We start from the raw sequence: 20,125 nt of genomic DNA, 5'->3' as shown, positions 1-20,125 counted from the left end.
ACTCGTCCATTAAGCTCTCTGAGAGTTAGATTCTTGTCTACAAATAAGCAAAGCACATTATTTGTTGCAAGGATCAAATTGAATAACCATATATTGTAAATTATGTGCTGCTATCTAAATGTAAGGTGCTGTGTCTCATAGACATTAAAATACTCAATCTTTTTTATCACTGCTAGTTCAATATGGTCAGAAAAAAGCTATATTTGGTTAGAAAGAGGCTTTTTTGAATGAGGGTAGTCAAAAAAGCAATAAAAATGGTTTCCTTAATATGTCCCTCACTTCTATTTTTGTGACAACCTTTTTCTTCAGTCACCATCACTGGTAATCTTTCCTACTAACTGGAAGTCCCTATGACTTAAGGAAAACGATGTGACAAATTAATTTACTCATAGGTGTGCTTTCTTTATGTATTCTTCTGAGGATTATTTGCATTTTTAAATAGGAATAGCAAGAGACAGCATTGTTGCACTAAACAAATTAATATTTTAAAATTTCAAGATTAAGTACATAATCAGGGTAAGTCTAGAGTAAAGAGTTCTGAACTTGAAGTCAAAAGTCCTGAGGTCTGGCCTGACCTGTGGTGGCGCAGTGGATAAAGCGTCGACCTGGAAATGCTGAGGTCGCCGGTTCGAAACCCTGGGCTTGCCTGGTCAAGGCACATATGGGAGTTGATGCTTCCAACTCCTCCCCCCTGCCTCTCTCTCCTCTCTCTCCTCTCTCTCCTCTCTCTCTCTCTCTCTCTCTCTTTCTCTCTCCCCCCTTCCTCTCTAAAATGAATAAATAAAAAAATATTTAAAAAATTAAAATAAAATGACACATATATTAAAAAAAAAAAAAAAAAAAAGTCCTGAGGTCTAAGTCAGGATCAATAACTGAATAGGTGGTGTGGCTTTGGTGAGCCATTAAAACTGTGTTTATGAAGAAAGGATGATCATATCCCTTTGTCTTATAGTTGTATTGCAAATGAAATAAGGTTCAATTCAGGCACTTTATGTAATACACTTGAGAACATAAAGTAGTATGTAAAAATATTTGGTCAAAGTATATCCCTCTCTCAAATTCTATATATCCCTGTTCCCATTAATATTATTAATCACTTACAGAATTATAAAAAAAGGTTGATGTGAAAGTTTGGGTAGGTGTTAGAACTACATGTTGTGTTTTTGCTACACATAAATAATTTAACCAGAAATTGGTTAATTTACTTGAATCAAAGGTCTATGTATATGTAAGGAATTACACTAAGTAGTGATTATTATTTATTTTTAATTTTTATTTTTTATTTTTTTAAAGGAGCTTTCACTGTAGTTAGAGCATACCACACATTTTCTCACTAGGTGGTTTTTGAACTTTTTTTTTTTTAATTTTTATTTATTTATTTTTATTTTTTACAGAGACAGAGAGTGAGTCAGAGAGAGGGATAGACAGGGACAGACAGACAGAAACGAAGAGAGATGAGAAGCATCAATCATTAGTTTTTCATTGCGCGTTGCAACACCTTAGTTGTTCATTGATTGCTTTCTTACATGTGCCTTGACCGCAGTCCTTCAGCATTCTGAGCAACCCCTTGCTGAAGCCAACGACCTCAAACCAGATGAGCCTGCACTCAAGCTGGCGACCTTGGGGTCTCGAACCTGGGTCTTCTGCATCCCAGTCCGACACTCTATCCACTGCGCCACGGCCTGGTCAGGCAGTAGTGATTATTTTTTAATACTCTGAAAGATTGAGGCCAAGGCATGATTATGTCTTTTAATTTGACCAAAAAAAAAAAAATGAGGTCACAAAAATTTTAAATCTCACTTTAGTGTAGGGATCCCCAAACTATGGCCCGTGGGTTGCATGCGGCCCCCTGAGGCCATTTTTCTGGCCCCCACCGCACTTGCACTTCTGGAAGGGGCACCTCTTTCATTGGTAGTCAGTGAGAGGAGCCTGTGCTCCTGGAGTACTGTATGTGGCGGCGCTACAAAGCGTGGCATCACTCACATACAGTACTACTTCCGGTGACGCAGGATATCCGCTCATGGCTCCGGAAGTGCGTCATATCACTTGTTACCACTAGACAAATATGAAACCAGACATTGACCATCTCATTAGCCAAAAGCAAGCCCATAGTTCCCATTGAAATACTGATCAGTTTGTTGATTTAAATTTACTTGTTCTTTATTTTAAATATTGTATTTGTTCCCGTTTTGTTTTTATACTTTAAAATAAGGTATGTGCAGTGTGCATAGGGATTTGTTCATAGTTTTTTTTATAATCTGGCCCTCCAATAGTCTGAGGGACAGTGAACTGGCCCTCTGTGTAAAAAGTTTGAGGACCCCTGCTTTAGTGCTTTGTTAGTCATCTTAAAATTAATAAATTTCCTCAATATACATAAATAATGCAAGCATTTTCTCATTTTAAAATTATCTAAAACCATTGGCATCTTTATCGCACATCTGCAAATGGAGGCCAACACAGTGCCTAAGCATTTGAATAAAATGGTTACCTTTAATGGATTCAGTTAGGATCAAGAGAGGCTTCTCTGAGAAAATACATTTAAACAAAGACCTGAAGAATGACTAGGAGATAGGTAAACAAGGTAGGGACAACTTTGTAGGAAGTGCTAGCCGCTGGTGGTAGAGCCGGTGAGCAAGTGCTTGGAGATGTAGTACAAGTGGTGTGAAGAAACAGAGGGGAGGCCCTGGCCAGTTGGCTCAGTGGTAGAGCGTCGGCCTGGCGTGCAGAGGTCCTGGGTTTGATTCCCGGCCAGGGCACACAGGAGAAGCGCCCATCTGCTTCTCCACCCCTCCCCCTCTCCTTCCTCTCTGTCTCTCTCTTCCCCTCCCGCAGCGGAGGCTCCACTGGAGCAAAGATAGCCCGGGCGCTGGGGATGGCTCCTTGGCCTCTGCCCCAGGAGCTAGAGTGGCTCTGGTCGCAGCAGAGCAACGCCCCAGAAGGGCAGAGCATCACCCCCTGGTGGGCGTGCCAGGTAGATCCTGGTCGGGCGCATGCGGGAGTCTGTCTGACTGTCTCTCCCCATTTGAAAAAATACAAAAAAAAAAAAAAAAAAAAAAAAAGAAATAGAGGGGAACGCAGGCTGAGACAAGTACCAGATCACACAGTGAGGGAGTGGAATAAGTCATGGGGGGTTTTGAAATGTGTGCTAATGATTAACATTTGTTTAAATGGCAAATGAGTAAAGGTTTTCTGGCTGGGAGTAGCAGGGTCAGAGGAGTATATTAAATCCATTTGGTTTGCAGCTGAGTGCTGGGGATTAATACAATAGTGATTTAAAGGTACAGAGAAAAGTAGTTGGTTCTAACAGGTACAGTATTTAAGAAATACAACAAGGAGAATATGAACCACTATTAAAAGGGGAAAAACATCAACTTGACATCAAGATTTCTGGGTTTCTGGTTTGATCTACTGGCTGGATGGTGGTGCAGTTTGTTAAATTTAAACACCGATAGAAGAGCAAGGGATTTAAACAGAATTGTTTAGATAAACTTAGATCCCAGAAGATCCCAGAAGAAATCCTTTGGCTAAAACAAGATCCCTCTAAAATGGTATTGTCCAAGTTCCCTTCTTTAATGATATTTAATTGAATTTTGATTTTAATTATTTTGGATCCTTAAATTCTTAAGGTTTATTTAAAACATTAGTTCCTATTGTATTACAATTTCAGGACAGGTTATCTATGAGACTGCTTTGCATGTTTACTGACTGCAGAATATTTCCTAGAAATAGACGATGGGTGTCCAGCACAAAATGCTTAGCTCTTACAAATCTTGTTGTAGGCACTTTTCTTCTACATATAGTGTAGACTATTTTAAAAATTGATCATAGTCTTGTTTTACATTATTCTTTCTTAAAGTGAAGATTCAAACTTGCTGTGAAGTCAAGGACATATTACTAAATTGCTTTCTGATGGCCTTGAGGGTCAGACATGGTTCAGATCCCTCTTGGCTGGAGTTTTTCCTTTCTAAAGTGACATAAGAAAGAATAGATCTGAGGTAGGGGTAGCAAGTTTCCATGAAACTTTAAGTAAAATGCAAGATATAAAAAATATTGAGAATTACAGGAAGCTACAAAATATTAATTTGATAGGAAAAGAATATAGATAGTAAATAGAGAAAGAGAATAAAAGATAATCTACATTTGGGGTTAATTTTAAATACAGTATTATAAAAATTTAGGCTCCAAAAAAAAAAAAAAGTGTTTAAATGAAATATTTGTGCCTGACCAGGAGGTGGCGCAGTGGATAGCGCGTCGGACTGGGATGCAGAAGGACCCAGGTTCGAGACCCTGAGGTCGCCAGCTTGAGTGCAGACTCATCTGGTTTGAGCAAAGCTCACCAGCTTGGACCCAAGGTCGCTGGCTCGAGCAAGGGGTTACTTGGTCTGCTGAAGGCCCACGGTCAAGGCACGTATGAGAAAGCAATCAATGAACAACTAAGGTGTTGCAATGCGCAATGAAAAACTAATGATTGATGCTTCTCATCTCTCTCCATTCCTGTCTGTCTGTCCCTGTCTATTCCTCTCTCTGACTCATTCTCTGTCTCTGTAAAAAAATAAATAAATAAATGAAATATTTGTTCCTGGAAATTCTTGGTCGTAATCCTCATTACAGTCCTGAAACCCCACCCTAATTTTCACATACATTTAATATTTTTTTCAAAAATATATATCTTTTTAGAAAATAGGTATAAATAATTGTCCCAGATCTCTAATTATTGGTCTCATTTAAATCATAAGAAACCTATTTGTGCCTTTTACAGGGAGATAAAATTCATATTAGCATAAGAAATGGGATGCATAATATTTGCAAATAAAAAGTTAAATCAGCTATTTAGTTTGCTTCAAAAAAAAACAGAGGTCTTTTTCATTAAAACTTTTTTTTTTTGTATTTGTCTGAAGTTGGAAATGGGGAGGCAGTCAGACAGACTCCTGCATGTGCCAAACTGGGATCCACCCAGCATGCTCACCAGGGGGTGATGCTCTGCCCATCTGGGGCGTAGCTCTGCTGCAATCAGAGTCATTCTAGCACCTGAGGCAGAGGCCATGGAGCCATCCCCAGCACGCCCGGGCAAACTTTGCTTCAATGGAGCCTTGGCTGCGGGAGGGGAAGAGAGAGACAGAGAGGAAGGAGAGGAGGAGGGGTGGAGAAGTAGATGGGCGCTTTTCTCCTGTGTGCTCTGGCCGGGAATCAAACCCGGGACTCCTGCATGCCAGACCAACGCTCTACCACTGAGCTAACCGGCCAGGGCCCCATTAAAACTTTTTAATGGGGCCCTGGCCAGTTGGCTGATCAGTAGAGCATCTGCTCAGTGTGTGGAAGTCCTGGGTTTGATTCCTAGTCAGGGCACACAGGAGAAGTGACTTTCTGCTTCTCCACCCCTCCTGCTCCCCCTCTCTGCTCCCCCCTCCCCCCCCCCCCCCCCCCCCCGCTCCTGCAGCCATGGCTTGAATGGTTTGAGCAAGTTGGCCCAGTTTACTGAAGATGGCTCCATGGCCTTGCCTCAGGTTCCTAATCAGGGCACACAGAAGAAATGACTATCTGCTTCTCCACCTCTCCCCCTACTCCTTCCTTCTCGCTCTCTCCCTCTCCCACAGCCATGGCCTCAGGCACTCAAATAGCTTGGTTACTGAGCAACAGAGCAGTATCTCCAGTGGACATAACATTGCCCTGTAGGGGCCTGCCATATGAATTCCGGTGGGAGCACACGCCGGAGTATTTCTCTGCCTCCCTGCCTTTCACTTAATGAAAAAATAAGAAATAAAATTTTTAATAGTGTTATGTTTTGAAGTAAAGATTGATATTTATTTTTTTCTCAGCTAGAATTTTAAGAATTGAAAAACTGCATTTTCTTTCAGAAGAAAAACAGTGCCTTCCAAAGTTTGGGGATACAGTTTTTGCTTAAATATATTATTAATTCACTTATAAGCAGAAGACTAAAATCACAGAAGCAGAAAACTGACATCAGAAAAGCTCTATATGAATATTATTTATTAAGTAATAAATTTGTAGCAAAAAAATTGATCTTTTAGTATTTTGAGTATCTCTCTCTCTTTTTATTTTTAAAAACAAACCCAATCTTTATCTAAGTCAAAAGAAGTCAAATAGTGTTAAAAAAAATAACAAAGTTATCAGCAAATTTTATGCCTTTGATCATTCCCTAATTTCCCACATATTATGCTATTCCAATGTGACTTCTTAAAACTTTCCATCCCTGCTTGCTGGTATTTGCATTTACATTTCCAAATAATACAGAGATTTTTCTATTTTTCAAGTCATCAACTTTAGATAGTAACTAACTACTACCTCATATGGTGATAAAGATTTTTAAATTTTTTTTTACATTTTATTTATTAAATTTTAGAGAGATGAGAGAGAGAGAGAGAGAGAGAGAGAAGGGGAAGGAGCAGGAAACATCAACTCCCATATGTGCCTTGACCAGGCAAGCCCAGGGTTTCGAACCAGTGACCTCAGTGTTCCAGGTCGACCCTTTATCCACTGCACCACCACAGGTCAGGCATGATTTAATTATCTTATATTTCTACTTTCTCTTCTCTTACCCCATTCTCTCAGTATATGGTAGATTATTTTCTTTATTGTGACAATTTGCTGCTGAATTAAGTGGTGATTAATGACTATAATTCTATTTTATTTAAATTTTTGGTTTTCAGTAATAATGACCTTTTTATTTTAAGCTTGTTTTTCTTTAGTCCTCTCCTAATTATGAAAGTATTCTTTAACATCTCTGTTAAAAAAAAAAAAAAAAAAGCCTTTCACTGCAATTTTCCAAATTGTAAGATTGTAAAATCTACTTTTTCTTTTCTTTTTTTCCCTGCAAGTATTCCTTCTCAAGCCACTCATTCTTGTGCTCTGTTTTGAATTTGTTGCTCTCTAGACCTACTGCAATTAGGGCTTGTCTAAATTAGCTCAAGCAGCTATAACAGACTGGATGGATTATTAACAACAGGATTTTATTTCTCCCAGCTCTGGAGGCCTGAAAGTCTGAGAGCAGGACCCCTCAAGGTTGAGTTCTAGAACCTCTTCCAGGTTGCACACTCCTGATTTCTCAATGTTGCCTCTCATGGTGGAGAGCAGAGAGAGGAAGCAAGTTCTCTTAAATCTTCTAAGGTCACTAATCCCATTTGTGAGGACTTCACTCTTATGATTTATGTAATTTAAATCACCTCCTAAAGGCTCAACCTCCTAGTACCATCATATTGGAGGGGAGGGTTTTTAGGGTTTCAAAATATGAATATTGGGGGACACAGTCCAAGTCCGTAACAGTGCTGTCCTGAGACGTACATTTTCAATCCTTTTTGGTAGTTCCCCTTGGACTTGCTTCTGGGTCTAGTAGCAATTTCTGAAATAAAATAACCGCTATCTTGGATTTCTTTCCGTTTGCAGGAACCCATGCCCCACTTGCTTCCTTAGATAAGTGCCGAGAATATTAATTTGTTAATTAGAGGACCTGAATATTTGAAAAATCATTCTTCTCTACTCTCATAAGATTGATAGTTTGGCTACTTATAGAATTCCAGGTTGATATAGTTTCTTCCCAGGATTTTGAAAGTTTCCCTCCCCCATGTTCTGCCTTCCACTGTTGGCCTTCCACATGTTCTGCCCTCCACAGAGGTTCTCTGCGGTCTCCTGAAGTTTCAGAGCACCGCACTTTGCAGGGAGTCGGCTGTTCTTTCACTGGGATGACATTTTTAGTATTGGAAATTCAGCCCTTCATTTCTGAGATTTCTTTGACAACTTCCTTTTAACCACTTTTCCTCATCTCTCGTTCTGTAACTCCTGAGCTCACGTTGCAGCTCTCACGCTGTTCTAAGACATTTTTCTTCCCTATTTTATGTTCCCTTGTCTTTGGTTTACCTTCGGGGAAAATTCTTTAACTACATTTCTAACTGTTTTAATGAATTTTTAATTTTAGCTATCATATTTTTAATTTCCAAGAGTTATTTCCTACATAATTTTAAAAATGTTACTATGTTCTTCTTTTAAAGAAGCAATATTTTATCTGAGACTATTTTACAATTTTTCTAGAGTTTTCCAAGGCTCCTTCCATTTTATCTGCCTCTTTTGGGCTTTTTGTTAAGAAATAGTGTTGGCCTGTCATTCTTTTTCATATTTGCATGTGAGGCACTTTTTAATAAACAGGTGAGGCACTATTTATATACAAGCTCTTTGTTTATGAATTTTAGACTTCATTTTGCCAAATTTTTTATCAGCACATTTCCCCCAAACTCGGGTTCTGTGAGTCTTTACTCCTGGATGTACTCAGTTCTACCTGAGAAGAATCTTCGTGCTATCTTCTGGAGATGGTGAAACTGCTGTAGTTGAGTGAGAGGTGGCTGAGGGTCCACCGTTTCCCCGCAGACTTAGACTTACCTCCTTTGCTTTAGACGCCGTGGTTCTCTCCTGTCCCCCTATGCCTGGTTTTCAGACTCTGGGACCCTCTACCTGTTTCCTGCAGAGAAAGAGGTGGAAGGGTGGTCACTTATCTTCCCCAGATTAGAGGTGGAGCCTGGCTTAAACACTTTCCAAACATTCACTTTCCTTGTTTTTGCACCTGGCTCCTCTTCCACGTCAGAGGAGCCTTATGCCTCCAGTGTGTAGAGGTAAGGCACCACCCTCACTCACCCAGCCACCCTCCGCCTCAACTGCTGTCAGCTTGCTCCCTGTGTGTGAGTCTGTATCCGCTGTGCTTGTTAGTTCATTTTGTCATTAGATTCTTTCTCTTTTTTTTTAAGAATAGGCAATCTTTTTTCTATTTATTTTATTTTTTTTATTTATTCATTTTAGAGAGGAGAGAGAGAGAGAGAGAGAGAGAGAGTGAAAGGAGGGAGGAGCAGGAAGTATCAACTTCCATACGTGCCTTGACCAGACAAGTGCTGGGTTTCGAACTGTAGATTCTTCATATAAACAAAATCATATGGTCCTGTCTTTCTCTAACTGGCTTATTTCACTTAGCATTCATAGACATAAGGGGCCTTCTTTGGGGCTAAGAATCTGACTTTTCACAAAAGTTTTTAGGCATGTAGGCTTTCCTTTATCTGTTCTGCCAAATCATTTACCATTTTTTCATCTGAGTTTCATTTTCACTTACTTTAAGGATTGCAGAAATCTTTTAGATTCTTTGTACCTTTTTTCCCTATCTCAGTCTTTACTTACTTACTTATTTTTGGAAGTCAACATACCGTATTTTTCACTCTATAAGACATACTATTTCCCCCACCCAAAAGTGAAGGGGAAATTGCCTGTGCATCTTATGGAGCTAAAAATATGGTATTTTATTAAATATTTTAACACACCATTTGGTTCAGAATATATACTTTTTTATTTTATTCTTTAAAACCCTAGGCATGTCTTATAGTCTGGTGTGTCTTATGGAGCAAAAAATACGGTATTTCACCTATAAACCTCACTTTCTGTTTAGATAGTTCTAGCCCAGAGTTTTACCTGCACCTAGTATAATCCTAAGAGGGTTGGTTGTCATTATTGATAAATGATAAGTGTAATTTATAAACAATTTTAATGAAACATAATTTTCAGTCATTTAAAAAAATACTAATCAATTTCTTATATATTTATTTTTATCTTATCAGTGCTTGAGATAAAGTAAATTTTCAATGTTCAATAAGTCAAAAATACACGAATGAATGAAACAACTCAAATAATTGCTTCTGTATATAATATTGCACAGTACAAAGTTCTTAGGTAACAAATGGTTTTCTTAATTATCCTATCCAGATTGGAATTATAAAAATGAATTTATTATCTAAGGAGAATAAATATTCACTTTGTGGCACAAAAATTAATATTATCTATATTCATATCACAGGTTCAATTTTTAAATTGATTTTAATTTGTGTTTACATAGATTCAAGTGTTCCGCCTAATATATTCAGGTTCAATTTTTATAGTGATTCTTTTCCTTATGTGTCTATGAAGGTGCTGTTACTTAACATGATATTTAGAACAGTAGATACTCTTTTCTTTTCTTTTTTTTTCTTTTCATTTTTCTGAAGCTGGAAACAGGGAGAGACAGTCAGACAGACTCCTGCATGCGCCCGACCGAGATCCACCAGGGGCGACGCTCTGCCCACCAGGGGGCGATGCTCTGCCCATCCTGGGCGTCGCCATGTTGCGACCAGAACCACTGTAGCGCCTGGGGCAGAGGCCACAGAGCCATCCCCAGAGCCTGGGCCATCTTTGCTCCAATGGAGCCTTGGCTGCGGGAGGGGAAGAGAGAGACAGAGAGGAAAGCACGGCGGAGGGGTGGAGAAGCAAATGGGCGCTTCTCCTGTGTGCCCTGGCCGGGAATCGAACCCGGGTCCTCCGCACGCTAGGCCAACGCTCTACCGCTGAGCCAACCCGGTCAGGGCAGTAGATACTCTTTTCAGTTTTCACTTTATTTTCTTCCTTTAGGCAGTTATCTTATTGCTAATAAAAATATCAAAAGCAAGTAGAAGAAAGTACAGTTTTTACTATCTATATGGATTTGTTTATTCTTACACTACCAACAATTAATGTTTTATCAGCCAATGTTCTCCACAGAAACAGTACATATAGTTAATTATATTTTAATTAATTTATTAATGACTTAGCTCATGCAATTAGGTGGCCAGTGTATTTTACATCTATAGGACAGGCGGGAAGGCTGGAAACTCAAGCAGAAGTTGAGCTGAGGTCTTCCTTTTTCATTTTTTAATTGCATTTATTGTAGTGCCAGTGGTGAACATAATTACGCACGTTCAGGTGCCCAATTCTACAACACATCTCTGTACACCATATGTGTGTGCAACTCCCAAGTCAAGTCTTCCTTCAGTCCACCGCCGTTTACCCCTCTATATCTTTCTCCACCTCTTTCCTCTGCCCTGGCAATCACCACACTGTTGTCCATGTCCGTGAGGTTATTTTTTTTTTGTCCTTGTCTGCTCTATTTTTCCACACTCTTACCTTACCATCCCCCCTGCCCCGATAGCTGTCAGCCTTCTCTCTGTATCTGAGGCTGTTCCTACTTTGCTGGTTAGTTCATTTTGTTAATTAGATTCCACATATAAACAAAATCATATGGTACCTGTCTTTCTCTGACTAGCTTATTTCATTTAGTATAATGCTCTTTAGGTCCATCCATGCTGTTGCAAAAGGTAACGGTGCCTTCTTTTTATGGCCTCATACCATTCCACTTGTATAAGTGTACCATACTTTTTTATCTACATATTTACTGATGGACATTTGGGGACTATTTCCAAATCTTGGCTATTATAAATAATGCTTAAATGAACATAGGGGTGCATATATTCTTTTGAATTAGTGAGTGTTTTGATATTCTTAGGATAAATGCCCAGAAGTGGCATTGTTGGGTCCAAAGGCAGTTCCATTTTTAATTTTCTGAGATAACTCCATACTGCTTTCCACAGTGGCTGCACCAATCTGTATTCCTACCAACAGGACGTGAGGCTTTCCTTTTTTCCATACACTCACCATCACTTGTTTGTTGATTTACTGATGATAGCCATCCTGACAAGTGTGAGGTGCAATATTTTTTCATATATATTTCCTCAGGCCAGAGAAATAAGAGAAAAAAAATAAACAAATAGGTCCACATTAAACTAAAAAGTTTTTGCACAACAAAGTGAAAAGACATCAACAAAATGAAAAGACAACCCACTGAATGAGAGAACATACTCACCAAGACATTTGATAAGGGATTAGAATCCAAAATTTATAAAAGAATTTATAAAATTCAACACCTAAAAAACCATCCAATTAAAAAAATGGGCAAAAAAGCCTGACAAGGCTGTGGCTCAGTGGATAGAGCATCGGACTGGGACAAAGAGGACCCAAGTTCAAAACCCCGAGGTCACCGGCTTGAGCGCAGGCTCATCTGGTTTGAGCAAAGCTTACCGGCTTGGACCCAAGGTCACTGGCTTGAGCAAGGGGTCCCACAATCTGCTGTAGCTCCCCAGTCAAACACATATGAGAAAGTAATCAATGAACAACTAAGGTGCCGCAATAAAGAATTTATGCTTTTTACCTCTCTTCCTTCTTGTTTGTCCCTACCTGTTCCTCTCTCGGTCTCTCTCTCTCTGTCTCTGTCACACACACACAAAAAGGGCAAAGGACCTGAAATATATTCTCCCAAGAGGATATACAGATGGCCAATAGACATATGAAAAAATGCTCAACTTCACTAATTGTCAAAGAAATACAAATTAAAACCACAGTGCGATGCTGCAGTCTTGAGGCAGAATTTCTTCTCTGGGGAACCTCACTTTTGCTCTTGATGCCTTCGACTGATTGATTCGATGAGGCTCAGCCACATTATTGAGAGTAACACCATTTACTTAAAGTCAACTAATTTAGGTTTTAGCCATACCTACAAAATACTTTCACAGCAACACCTGATTACTCCAGTTAAGTAACTGGGTACAATAGCCCAGTCAAGTTGACACATAAAATTAACCATTACAAATGTCATTAGGGAAAAGATGTTGACATGTATCATCCAGTATAAGAAATAGCTATTCACTTTATTTAGTATTTATAAACCAAGTGAAAATGTAAGACATAGCAGTATTACAAATAAACCCATATCAAAGTCAGTATATTCATTTTAAATTAATCTTAATTTCTTAATGAGGGTCATGATTTTCTTTCTGCTACAAATATTAGAGAGTAATCCAAAAGGCACTTTCTCTATTTCTAAATACAAGCAGTAGTAGAACCAGAAGAGAACCATCTAATAAAATGGAAAATCACAGTATAGCTTCTCTTAAGTTGTAATGAAATTAATTAAATTAAAAAAGGACAGAAAAGTCATAAAGAAAACTGAGACCAAATGGATGAACTATAAAGTAAATTTTAATTTAAAAGTCTAGAATAAGACAGCACTAAAAAATTATTAGTGCATCTAAGAAGCACCATAAAGGGTATAATGTGATGCAAATGTAAACAAAACAATTTACTGAATATTTGAGAACTGGAGATGAAATTTATGAATGCACTTTTGAGAGAACTAAGTATAGTTTTGAAAACTAAATAGCAAACAAATTATTCTTAGCAAAATTTCAGCAAATATATGAATTATTATTGTTGTTAAAGAATTATTTAGGCAGAACTATAAATTGAGAGGAACTGCAGGCCTAAAATTTACCAAACTTGTTTAGATAAAAACACTTTGCCTTTTCCTGACCAGGTGGTTGCGCAGTGGATAGAGCGTCAGACAGGGGTGTGGAGGACCCTCCAAGGTTACCGGCTGGAATGCGGGCTCATCTGGTTTGAGCAAGGCTCACCAGCTTGAGCCCAAGATCTCTGGATTGACCAAGGGGTCACTGGGTCTGCAGTAGCCCCCGGGGGTAAGGCACATGTGAGAAAGCAATCAATGAACAACTATGGTGCCGCAACAAAGAGTTGATGCTTCTCATTTCTCTCCCTTCCTGTCTGTCTGTCTCTATCTGTCCCTCTCTTTGTCTCTCTCTGTCTCTTTCACACACACACACAAAACAACCAAAAAAAAATCCCAAAAAACAAACTTTGCCTTCAACATTCAAATAGGATTGACTCAGTAGAATTCCAGCCCTACACTACAAAGTCAGGTCCAATTATAAAAGACAGGTCCCCGTATGCTGAATTGAGATTGAGTATATTCTAGAATTAAAATTAATTCTCCAAGGAAACATGCATTACCCAACATTGTTCAAGCTTAATGGTAAATCTTTACTTTTTAAAAAATAATATTTAATGTGGTTCCCCAAATTCACAGGTAGCTAAAAGAGTTGTTGCAGTGGGAAATGCAGAAAAGTACCACATTATGATGAACATCAGCCACGACTTTTCAGGGGCTTTCCCTAAGAGAATAGGCAGACAGAGTTTAGTGAAATGACTCAGCAACATAAAGAGCAAACCTGTGCAGCCTTTTTGAAAAAAATGGAATGGACATTTTTTTTTTTTCACAAGAGCTCCCTTTCAAATTGTTAAGCCTAATTGGGAGGGACCCGAAACATTGAAGACACGAACAAGGTCCGTCGATTACACACCAAAGCTTTATTGTCTAGCTTGGCCAAGCGGCGGCAACTCCAACAGAAATCTGAGGGAGGCGCGCTGGCCCTTTGTTTTACCTAGTTTTTATAGTTTTGTAAATACAGAAGCAAAAATTGTAATTAGGAGCCTTTTACCACTATTGGTTATAGTAATATGTCCTTTAACATGTTAGGACCATGTTCAATTTGCAAGCCATACATCCTTTTGGAGAAAACAAAATTTACAAATCAACACATTGGTAGAAAGATGTCTCTTTACATATTAAAAGGCATTCCTATATTTTCTAGTGTTCATCCGCCATCTCTCTGTCCAGAGTCACATGTATTAACCACATACATTTACATAGGAGAGGTAGTTTCCGTGGGGACAAATGCCCGCAAATGGCTCATAGTTATAAGAAAAGGTTTATTTTGGCTTTTCTCTTCCTGCACCTGGCTAGCCATTCACCCCTTTCCCCACAGGTGTGGTGGAATGTCTGGGGATCCATGTTTTCCTCCCCTTTGCATTTACAATATAATGCCAAGGGCCATCCTGGTTATGCCAATCACACAGTACAGAGACTATTCTCCCAATTTCTCTGCACACCTTAACCCAAATTAATAATTTCAAGCCTCTTAAAATATTAATATTAATTCTGTAGTTTTTGGTACCTTACACCTGTGAGTGAAGTGGCTCAGTGGCTCCTCACAAATTACCAATAAACATACCCAAGCAAGAACAATTCATGATCTCCCAGAAAGAATATTTGGGAAGTTGAAGTTTGCATGAGTATATATTATTTTTACTTCAGATTAGCCAAAAACTTGAAAATTTGTAATAAACACATTGAGGAATGTCTCCAGTGCTTTGAATTGTTACCTTCTTATCTCTTGCTCATTTTGAAGTCAATATAACTTTTGGGGAATTTTTCTAATTTAGCTTACGCTCTATAGATTGCTTTTATTGTTGTTTGTTTTGCTGGGGTGGGTGAGTGGACAGAAAATTATATTTTCCAATTATAAAATAACAAATATTTGTTTAAAGAATATGTAACACACACACATACACATGACTAGAATTATGTATACTGAAATACATATAAGCAGTGGTATTATAAAGCTGACAAATTGACAAAAGATTATAAAACTTTTATCGTGTTTTTCTCCTCTCTTGATTTTTAGCATAGTTTTATAAGCATGACAAGGTTTTTTTTTATAAGAAACAGTGTTGATTTATTTTTCTTTGTCTTGACATATGTTTAGATAATAATCAAATTTGTCATGAAAATTTGTTAATCCTCCTCCAGTTTTATAATTTAGGATATAATTTCAAAATTCTAGGTAATTTTGAACAAATATAAATTTTTATTTTAACTTCTGGCTATGGAGAACTTAAAACTTGAAAGAGTAAAGAGAATAGTATAAAACAACTAAGAAGGATTTTGTTCTACTGTATTAACAGACATGAGAGCAGAATAAAAAACATTTGAAGTTGATGCAAAATAATCAGGCAGATTGAATTGTCAGTACATTGGGTACCTATGGGCTTCATTGCAGGTAGTAGACACACACACAAAAGCAAATACTCTGATTTTGGCTTTTCTTCCATTGTGCTGTCAAATTAATCTGTCATATTCTTAATTTAAATTGGTTAATCTTAATCTCAAATATTTTGATATCCTCCTGAAAGTGTTATTCATCCTCTGCCTGGTATGCAAGGAGTTGACCCATACTTATAATCTTAATTTCAGGGGATCTTCTGTCCAGACCCCGTCTTCTCATTTGAAATCCCAAGCCTGGATTACATGTTAATCATTAACTATACTGGTTTTTACGTCTTTATCTCCATTCCCAAACTAGATTTATTATTTCTTTCACTCTTTTTCAGCACCCCACCTCCATTATTCCTTTTATGTGATTCAATTTTCTCTTCTCTCATCATATCAATTATACTTAAAAATACTTTTAGTGGTTTCAGTAGAATTGGCAATCTTCATTTGTAATCTAAGTCCACGTTCAAACAATATTATACCACTTCCTGAGTAGTGCAGATACATTATGACAGAGTATTCTCAACTCCTCTCTCCTTCTCCGAATAACATTATTGTCATTCTTTTCATTATTTATGAGCTATAATTACCCAGTATATTATTCTATTATTATTTTGAACAAACTGTTATCAGTTATGCCAATTAAGAATAGGAGAAATTAAATATTTTATTTGCCTTCATTTATTCCTTCTTTAACACTCTTCTTCTCTTTATGTAGATATGTATATTTTACATGACAGATTTACCTAAGTTTTATGTGACACGGGAATCCTTATCAGAAAATAAAGACCCCCCAAAATGGTGAGATCTACATGCTTTTAGATAGAGTTAAACAAACAGAGACAATTATGAAGAAGTAACTAAACTATGTGAGGAGGTTAAAGGAAGGTAAGAATTATTTTAACAAAGTTTATTTGTATAGAATATTTTACTTCCTCTAATTTCTTTACTTCTGGTAAGGGGAACATTTATTTGTATAGAATATTTTACTTCCCCTAGTTTCTTTACTGCTGGTAAGGGAAACGTTTACCAGAAGTAATCTTTAACATGGAAGATTTTGTCTCCTGTTCCCAGAAAAAAAGAGGAGATCAGAATGTCTTTCTTGCATTTGATGTTTTCAAGTATCTTTAGTTCAAAATAATCCTTATGCAAAAGCGGCACATTTTGGGGTGGCATATTTTGCCATCTTGACTTTTGTAGGATAATCACTTTGGATACATAATTCTCAGTTGATGTGTTTTTTTTCTTTTAATACTTTAAATATTGTACACACTGTCTTTTTGTTTTCATGGTTTATGGAGAGAAATCCAATGTAATTTTTATTCTTAGTTCAGCAAGATTCTTTTTTCTTCTGACTTCTTCAAGTTTTCTCTTTTCTTTGTTTTTCTGTAGTTTGAATATGATATGCTTAGATGTTGATTTTTTGTTATTTATTCTGTTTGTTATTCTCTATGCTTCATTAATTTTGGAAAATGTTTAGGAACTATTACCTCAAATATTGCTTCTGTTCTTTTCTCTCTTCTTTTCCTTCAGGCATTCTCATTTCTTTCAGGTTTATGTATGTTATACCTTTTGTAATTGTTTCACATGTTTCACATATTCTGTTCAATTTTTAATTCATTTTTCTTTCCTTTCTTTTTGGGAAATTTCTATTGATATATCTTCAAAACCACTGATTTTCTTCCTTTGTTGTGTCCAGTATGAACACATCTAAATCATTCTTCATTACTGTTAACAGTGGTTTTAGTCTCTAGAATTTCTTTTTGATTATTTCTTTGAGTTCTCATCTCTCTGTTTACATTACCCATCATTTCTTATGTTTTCTGTTTCACTAGTGCCCATAGGATATTAATCATGTTTTATATTCTTAGTCTGAGGTGGGGAGAGGGGAATAAAGAGGAACAAATATACAATGATGGAAAATGATCTGATATCGGGGATGGGTATGCAACATAATCAACAGTTCAAATGCTATAGAAATGTTTACCTAAAACTTGTGTACTCTTATTAATCAATGTCACTCCATTAAATTTAATTTTCTAAAATTAAAATTAAAAAAAAGAAAAGAAAATAAATTCTCAGTCTGATAATTCCAAAATCTTTGCCATATCTGAGTCTAATTTTGATGTTTGCTTTGTCTCTTCAAACTATGCTGTTTGCCTTTTAACATACCTTGTAATTTTTTTATTGAAAACTAGACATGATCTATTGGGTAAAAGAAACTGATATAAATAGACCTTTGGTGTGAAATTTTATGTTTACCTGCTAGGAGATAGGCTGTTTACAGTTTGCTATAGCTGTTGGTGGCAGAAGCTAAAATTTAATTTAGTACCCTTGTTTTTTGCCTCCTCTGTTGGCTTTCCTGGATACTGCTTCTTAAATAGAATCATAAATACCATTTTTAAAGGTTGTAATCATTATTATTATATAAATGTCCTATTGATATGAGCAATAAGGTATGGGGGAGGATAGACCATATAAATAGGTCTCAGTCTTCTGGTAGCCTTGTGTTTTTAGTTTTTAACCTTCACAAGTACTTCTCACTTCTCCTTCTCACGCCCCCTTAGCCAGACAGAATGGATAGTGGAGAATGGAGGTTGGAGCTGGGTATTTCCCTTACCTCATGGTGAAGAAGAGAGGTGACCTGAGTTGGGTAATTCCCTGGCCCATGTTGGTTAGACTCTGGTAAAAACCCAAGTTAGTTAAGCTGTGATAAGTTATTTTACTTTTTAGAAAGAACTAAATTCTCTGAATATATTTCAAAATGGTCACTTTTTCCCTCACACTTCCTAAAACATGAAGAATTTTTCTTTGATCTTTATCTTGAAAACCTGGTGTGCTATTGAATGTATAGGCAGTCCCCAGATTATGAACAAGATAGGTTCTGTAGGATTGGAAATGTTTAAGTATTTATATGCAAATAAAGGTAAAAATAAATACTATGTTAAGACACACATCTTTCTAAGTTGCATTTAATAGGTAAATGTACTTGTCCTAACCTATATACAATTTCAACTAAAGAACCAACCTATAGAATCTATCTCATTCATAACCCACAGACTGCCTGCTAAACCTGGCCATCCAGAAATTTTATCTTTCAAGCTTGTCCATGCTTAGTCTCCAACAATTAGTCAATTACTCTAAAAATGTTCTTCCAGTTGTTGCTCCAGCAGTGATTTTTGCTCCCATTAAGCTGTAACTCTCTGTATTCACCTACTTCTCTAGTTTTAGGAGTGATGGTTTTCCCTCTGACTTCAATTCTCTGATTGACCTCAGAAGAGTTGTTGATTTTCATTGCATGTTCTATTTCCCTGTACTGAATCTCCTCTTGAGGCATATGCACCATGATTATTATTTTCTAAAATGTCTAGATAATTACTTTGTAGAAACCAAACAATAAATTATTTACTGTAGTTAGTCAGCCATTAAGATAAAATACAACCTAAATGGACAAGTTTTAAATGAATATATAATACCTTCTGTGATATATAGCAGAAGTTTTAGCAGTAGAAACTATTTTCTTTCCAATTAAATTTTACATTGAACACCACATGTAAACCAGATCACTTTTTTAATACTCAATCAAGGACATTGTTCTTGAAATTATTTTAATTCATTCAAATTATTTAATACCTGCTGTGTGCCAGGCACATTCTAAACATGTAGATACATTGACAAAACAATCAAAGACTCCTGTCCCTAAGGAGCATATATTCCAGGCTAGGGAAACAAACAAACAATGGTTATAATAAATAAATTATATGGAATTATTGAAGGTGAAGGGTGACATGGAAAATAAAGAAACAGAGAAGATAAGTGATAGATAGTTACAATTTTAATTATAGTATTTTCTTAGTTCACTTATTGGCTAGAACAATATATCATAGACTGGGTGGCTTATACACAACAGAAATTTATTTCTTATTGTCCTGAGGGCTGGGAAATTCAAGGTCAAGATGCTGGCAGATTTGGTGTCTGATGAGGGTCTGCTTCCTGTTTCAGTGACAGCTATCTTCTCATTGTGTTCTCACAGGGAGAATGATTGAGGGAGCTCTCTGGGGTCTCTTTAATAAGGGCACTAATCTCATGACCTTCTCATCTCCCAGAATTTCTTCCTCCTAATACCATCCTTTGGGGATTAGGTTTCAAGGGGACACAAACATTCAGAATATGGCAAGTACTTACTGAGCAAGTCGCATTGAGAAGATGATAGTTAAGCAGACTTGAAGCATAACTAGAGGTGGTAGCCATAAATATATCTAGCTGAAAGATGTAGCAAGCAGAGGAAACAGGACATGCAGACAAAGACCTAATTAAAAACAGGGAGGCAGCCTGACCTGTGGTGGTATAGTGGATAAAGCGTCGACCTGGAATGCTGAGATCGCCAGTTCAAAACCCTGGGCTTGCCTAGTCAAGGCACATATGGGAGTTGATGTTTCTGCTCCTCCCTCCTTCTCTCTCTCTCTCTCTCTCTAAAATGAATAAAGTCTTGAAAAAATTTTAAAAATACAAATTAAAAAACAAACAAACAAAAAAATGTGGAGGCAGCAG

General features: G+C 37.2%; 1 protein-coding gene across 1 annotated transcript in view; it reads left to right on the top strand.

Moving 5' to 3' along the window:
- THEMIS (thymocyte selection associated) overlaps positions 1-20,125 on the top strand; it is a 204,718-nt gene that overhangs the window by 81,061 nt on the left and 103,532 nt on the right. The gene's annotated exons all lie outside the window — the stretch shown is intronic.

This window comes from Saccopteryx bilineata, chromosome 12 (assembly GCF_036850765.1).
Source record: "Saccopteryx bilineata isolate mSacBil1 chromosome 12, mSacBil1_pri_phased_curated, whole genome shotgun sequence".
In the NCBI taxonomy this organism is placed as follows: Eukaryota; Metazoa; Chordata; class Mammalia; order Chiroptera; family Emballonuridae; genus Saccopteryx; species Saccopteryx bilineata.
Note: the sequence above shows the minus strand (reverse complement) of the source record. Positions and strands in the feature narration are given on the sequence as shown.